Source organism: Crinia signifera, chromosome 6 (genome assembly GCF_055691185.1).
Source record: "Crinia signifera chromosome 6, ASM5569118v1, whole genome shotgun sequence".
Lineage (NCBI taxonomy): Eukaryota > Metazoa > Chordata > Amphibia > Anura > Myobatrachidae > Crinia > Crinia signifera.
In genome coordinates, this window is record NC_139222.1 from 141,257,048 (window position 1) to 141,263,497 (window position 6,450).

Here is a 6,450-nt window from a genome sequence, read left to right on the forward strand (position 1 = left end):
GTGGCCACGGGCAAATGGGGCGTGGCCACGGGCAAATGGGGCGTGGTCACAAGGGCATTGTTAATAATGTCAATAAAATAATAAAACCCTGTTGCTGCACGGACCACTGGACCTGCTGTGTCAGTCTCCCTGCACTCACCCAGTCCGGCAGCAGCAGCAGTAGAGGCAGCGCTAGTCCGGATAAGCAGCTGCAGCTATGGGGTAGGAGAATGTGTGTAATCACTCCCCATCCCCCGGGCGGACAGGAGCGCGCATAGCGGCTCCAGTCCACACTAGGTCACTGCAGGGAGACGGACACAGGTGGTGTCCGGCAGTCCGGTTTTTGCCCAATCCCCCGCTGTGCTGCCTTGCACAGCCTCTGGTGTCCGGATCAATTGCACATGTGCCGGGCGTGCTGTACGTGTCATGGACAGAGACAGCCCTGGCCTGCGGAGTGCGGAAGCAGGTCCCAATGACGTGGCTGAAAGCAAGCTGGCTGCCGGGACCGGGAGATGCAAGGCACCACTGGGAACGGGTGCTGCACAGAATTTCCTCTTCACACCACCACGGGACCGATCCGACCGGCGCAGCCACCGCAAACTGGTGGAGTGGCTGCCGGAATATTCGGAAATCGGTACAATCGGTACTTTTATTTTTAGCCGGTACAGACCGTTAAAAAACGGTACTGTACCGGCTAAATAGGTACAGTTGGAGGGTATGAGTTAGCTAGCCACAGAACCTGTGTAATCCAAGGGATAGTATGGCTGGAGCCGGCTAATGGTACCCACATTCACCATGGGCCAATGTTTCAAGCTTCAAAACATTGATAAAGTGCGGTGATAAACAGCCAGCCAATCAGCTGCTATCTGCCATGTTACAGGCTGGGCTTGAAAAGTGACAGGTAGGAGCTGATTGGCTGGCTGCACTTTATCACTTTTTGAAGCTTGATACATCTGACCCCGTGGGAAATGTGAGCCTCTACAATGTGTGCTGTGAAATCTGAACCTTTTGTGATTTAAACTGCACCCGATTTTCACTATAGTCAATTACAGGGTACATGCGATCTAGTTCAAAAATACCCGCATGCACATACTATTTTGCCTTGTGATATTGACTACGCAGGAGTGCGCATTGCAGCACAAAGGCAAATAAACACAGTGCATTTTGAACTAGACACAATGTGATTTGAACTAAAAGATCAAATTGCACACGATAATCACGCCTGTTTCGGCACCATAAAATTAGTAATCAACAGAATATCTGTAAACAGTGAATATTGGAGAAACATTTTCACCTATATATTGCCATACCTTGCTATGTAGCTAACATAATGCAGAGTTGTAAGGTGTTCCCTGGTATTTGTAAACCATATCAACAATGTAGATAGAAAATCACCCTATCTATATTTAGTGACTTAAGGCACTTTGGGCCGATAACCGGGTGAAATCGGGCCAAAATCGCAGGTGTTTGACATCTGATCTGATGCGCGGTCCCGTGCGCATCGGACCGGATCAGGAAGGTCGGACGGTCAGCACATACGATCACGTATGACCTCCCTGTATATATGCCTGACCGGGGAGCAGTGGGACTTGCCGCCCGCTGCACGCCCCGTCGTGCCACAGATGATGATAACCACCCGTCCCCTGCTCCTCTCCACCCGCTGCAGCTCCCCATCACATGTGATAAATCGCAAGCGATTTATCACATGTAAAAAATGGCCCATCAAGTGCCAAAGAGCAGCTCTCAGGCGAATTGGGTCAGAGTTGTCCTAAGGGGATGCAGTGTAAATCCCGGCGGTCGGGATCCCGGCGTTCAGAATCCCGACGCTGGAATCCCGATCGCCGAAATCCAGACACTTTCTCCCTCCGGGGGTGTCCACGACACCCCCGGAGGGAGAATAAATTAGTGTGCCGAGCGCAGCGAGCCCGCAAGGGGGGGCGATCCACGTCCCCCCCTTGTCGGGATTTCGGCGATCGGGATTCCAGCGTCGGGATTCTGAACGCCGGGATCCCGACCGCCGGGATTTAATACTGAATCCGTCCTAAGGACAAGTCGGCCTAATGTATAGGGGCCTTAAGTACATACATAGTTACCTAATTTACTGCCCCTCATGTAGTGCCATTTTCAAGCTAACTGAAACATACAGACGGCAGCCAATCAGGAGCTGCCGCATTGGCGGCTGCAGATTGGCTACGAGTCTGCGAAGCTCCGATTGGCTCATAACCGGCTCCACATTTAAAATGCTGTCACTCTCTCCATGACAGTGGAAGCCTGGAGCTATATATCGCCGCTACATGAAGGGAGACACAGCGTCCACCAGCCCAACAGTGTAAAGGCCCCCATACACTATTCACCTGCAATTTGGGCTCTTTTCCTGTCATTGTGGCGATCAATTGCAGCACAAATTGCAGGAGAAAGACAGCAGGTCCGATGCAATGCGTGGTCCTGTGCACATCACACAAGAGCATGTGCAGATACTGTATGTGCAGATGTACTGGTGGTAAAGTGTCCTCATCTGAACGATTCTGAAGTGGGAAAGTAATTTGCCAGAAAGCAAAAAACATTAATTTCCCAGAATTCTGCATTTTACCAAATACACACAATGCATACCTCCCAACTTTCTCAGTGCCTGGAGCGGGACCCCTGTCTGTTTTATGTGGGGTGTGTGGCCTAGTGATATGGGAGGGGCCTATTTTTGTGCGGCCATACCCTATTTTCGCCACTGTAGGGGCATAGCTAGCAGCTTTCTGAGCTGCTGGCTATGTCTCCAGCATAGGGCTCTAAGCTGCTGGCTATGCACACAGCGTCTGTCCTGCATGGTGCTGGGAAGTTCATGACAGGAGGGATTCCTAACTGCCCCCCCCCCCCCCCCCCCCCGCCACGGGAACGTCCCAAAAATAATATAATAAAAATAAACAGTTGGGAGGTATGCAATGCAAAACTTGCATTAAGAATAATACACTGAAACATGTAACTGATGGTCATACTTGCCTACTTTTGAAATCTAGTTTCAGGGAGATTATAGTTGGTAATAGAATTTTGCAAAGCGTCCCATTGAGTGTGTCATGCTCCTCCCAAAGGTCGTGGCTAGTTCCATATATCGAGAGATTGTGAACGTGGACCCTAGAATCGTAGGTGTGTACTGATACATATGAGTAGTTATGGCTATCGATCATTGATGACTAGAAATTATCAATGGTTTATGGGCGATGGCGAATAGTTTTGACATCGATGGGGGAGAGCCAGATGGTTTCCCACCATCAATGTCAAGCTTAAACGAATATGGTACTTGTTTCCTAGCACGGCCACAAATCTTGGACATCGGGGGTAATTTTAGTGGCCTGCGACGCGACCGACGCGATGCCCCCGATTTTTCCATTGAAATGCATTGAAAACAGTGAAAAATCGGGTCGGTCGCGTCGTGTGCGCCTAAAAATGCTTAAATGGTCCACCCGCGATGGCCGCGATTTCCCCATAGGGAACAATGTTAAATGCTTCAATTTACCCGCGATGACCCCGATTTCCCATAGGAAACAATGTTAAATGGGTCAATTTACCCAAATCACCATAGGGAAGAATGGTAAATGGGCCAGAAACCCCAAAAACCCCCCCTGACCAGTGAAATGTACCCCCAAAAGTAGTTTACGCCACCCCGCAATCAACGTGAACCCGAAGCGTGGCGAGCGCAGCGAGCCCGCGAGGGGCGGCGGTACGCGTCCTCCGACCTTTTCATACCCCCACTATCCACGTCGGCGTGGAGTTGAGAATAGAATAGTGTGGCGAGCGCAGCGAGCCACCGAGCCCGAAGCGTGGTGAGCGCAGCGAGCCCCGCGAGGGGACGCGGATACCTTCACAGGTAAACGCGTCCCTTCGCGGGCTTCACAGGTGTCCGCGTCGCCATGGACACCTGGGAAGCCCGCGAGGGGACGCGTATAACTGTGAAGGTATCCGCGTCCACTCGCCACGCTTCGGGCTCGGTGGCTCGCTGCGCTCGCCACACTATTCTATTCTCAACGCCACGCCGACGTGGATAGTGGGGGTATGAAAAGGTCGGAGGACGCGTACCGCCGCCCCTCGCGGGCTCGCTGCGCTCGCCACGCTTCGGGTTCACGTTGATCGCGGGGTGGCGTCTAGTACTTTTGGGGGGACATTTAAATGTTCAGGGGTGCTTTTTGGCCCATTTACCATTGTTCCCTATGATAATTTGGGTAAATTAACCCATTTCACATTGTTTCCTATGGGAATTCGGGGTCATCGCGGGTAAATTGAGGCATTTAACATTGTTCTCTATGGGGAAATCGCGATGGCCCCGATTTTACCCCCGATGACCGCGATTATGATCGTTGTGGCCGTGCTAGGAAACAAGTACCACGAATATTTTTTTTTCTTTTTTCATCAAGGGGCCCGGGAAACGGAGCATAGCAACGCCCCGACACCCTTGAAGCCCCGCTCCCGAATTATGATTGGCCCACAGGTTAATCTTTCAAAGCAAATTGATGACCATCGATATATAAAAACATTGATGGTCATCCATTCATAGGTGTGCGCACATTGAGTCTTATGGGTGCACAGGCACCCCCTAATGCTGTGCCCACCCTTATGAACACCTCCCTACCAGCAATACCTTTTACCAAAGACTTTTGCTTTTTAGAACTGTATTCCATTGAAAGAAGAGCCCATCATTCAATTATGTGTGTTTTGCATTGTTACTTGTACCAGACCATTGTCATATCACTACATATCATCCATATATGTTTTTCACTTTATTTGCATGTATTATTATACTGAGAGACATTTTATATTGTAGCGAGTACCAATAGATGATGGTAGACACGCCTGATTGGCGCTGTTAGACACACCCAATGGGCGGTGTTGTACATGTTTATGATGTGGTGCTAGGCACACCCCTTTGATGGTGCACCCTCTAATAAAATGTGCTGCGCACGCCTATGCATCCATTGCATAGCTATACACTATCGATGGTCGGTTGCACTTTTGCCATTGATGGAAAAGGCAATAATGGCCATCCCTACATCTGAGAGAAATCTTTTTAATATAACTTATATACAAATGTAGATGAGCCCCAAAGCAGTTAGTAAGAGCTATTATAATTGTTAAAGTGCTGGGAAATATTAATGATGATTCAATGTAAGTGTATCTATCTCTCATTCCATTTTTCTGGTATGGGTAAAAACCGGACTAGATTTTGTTAGACAAGACCCCGGACCAGACATCAAAATCTGCAGTCCGGAGCTTGTAGTGTTCGATGCGGGGGGGGGGGGGGGGGGGGGGCTTCACGTGACAGCTGTCACCAGGGAGAAGAGGAGGGGGAGAATAAAGCCTCCCTGTATGTTCCGGGCATGTAGGAAAAACCAGAATGGTCTGGAACACACAGGAAGGCTGTAATCTCCCCTTCCCGATGGCAGACATCCCCCGGGACAAGACACCCCCAGGACGGGCCACCATACCTCCCAACTTCTTGCCTCCGTCAAACGGGACACTTGCTTGGCGGAGCCGCGCCCAAAAAGGTGTGTGGCCTATGGAAAAGGGGGCGTTTTCTGTCCCTCTGCAGCGATGAATAGACGCTGTGCGCATGTCCACAGTGTCTATTTTCTTCAGGCTGGGTGGCCCCGGGCGGGATGCAGGAACTTCCCAGAAAACCGGGACGTTCCCACGGAAAGAGGGACGGTTGGGAGGTATAGGACATCCCCCGGATCATCACTACAAGTTTCGGGGTCATGTCCGGGTCCGGTTTTTACATAGTCCTCATTTTTCCCCAAAAAATGGAAGTGTAATGTGGGCTAGGAGAATTGAGCAAGATTGCTAGGCTAATGCAGGGTTGCAGACTTTTAAATTCTCCTCTCCAGGAGAAGCCCAGAGAGGAGACTTTCAGCAGCCGTTTGGGGGCGGGGCTTGAGTGTGACATCATTAAACCCCACCCCCAGGATGTAAAATAGCCTAAATAGCCTACATCTACAGATCGATTGTCAGATTGGGCTGGTAGGAACAAAATCCTGGTAATGGATTAGAGCAAATGACAGTTGACCATTTGCTTTGAAATGCTGGAAAACTGCCATTCAGATACTACCAGGTTTTTGTTCAAACCAGCCCAATCTGACAATCGATCTGTAGATGTATGGCCACCTTAATTTGCGTATCTCCGTGAAGGGTGCGGGGCTAAAATTACGCAATTGTGACATTTTAGCTCCTCCCACTCCTCGCCGCAATCGGGGGGCGCAGTGGGTGTCCCCCTGAATCCGGGAGAGTTGCCCACCTTTTCGGGGGGCCGGGAGGGGGACCCGATTTTCGGGAGACTCCTGGCCATTCCGGGAGGGTAGGCAACCCTGAACGGACTAATGAGGGAGAGGCAGATTGCTGCTATTTAAGGGAATGTCCTGTATAATGCAGGAGGGTAGGCAGCTCTTGTCATTTTGTGTTGGACATTTAAAACTATTTCAACATATCAGTTTA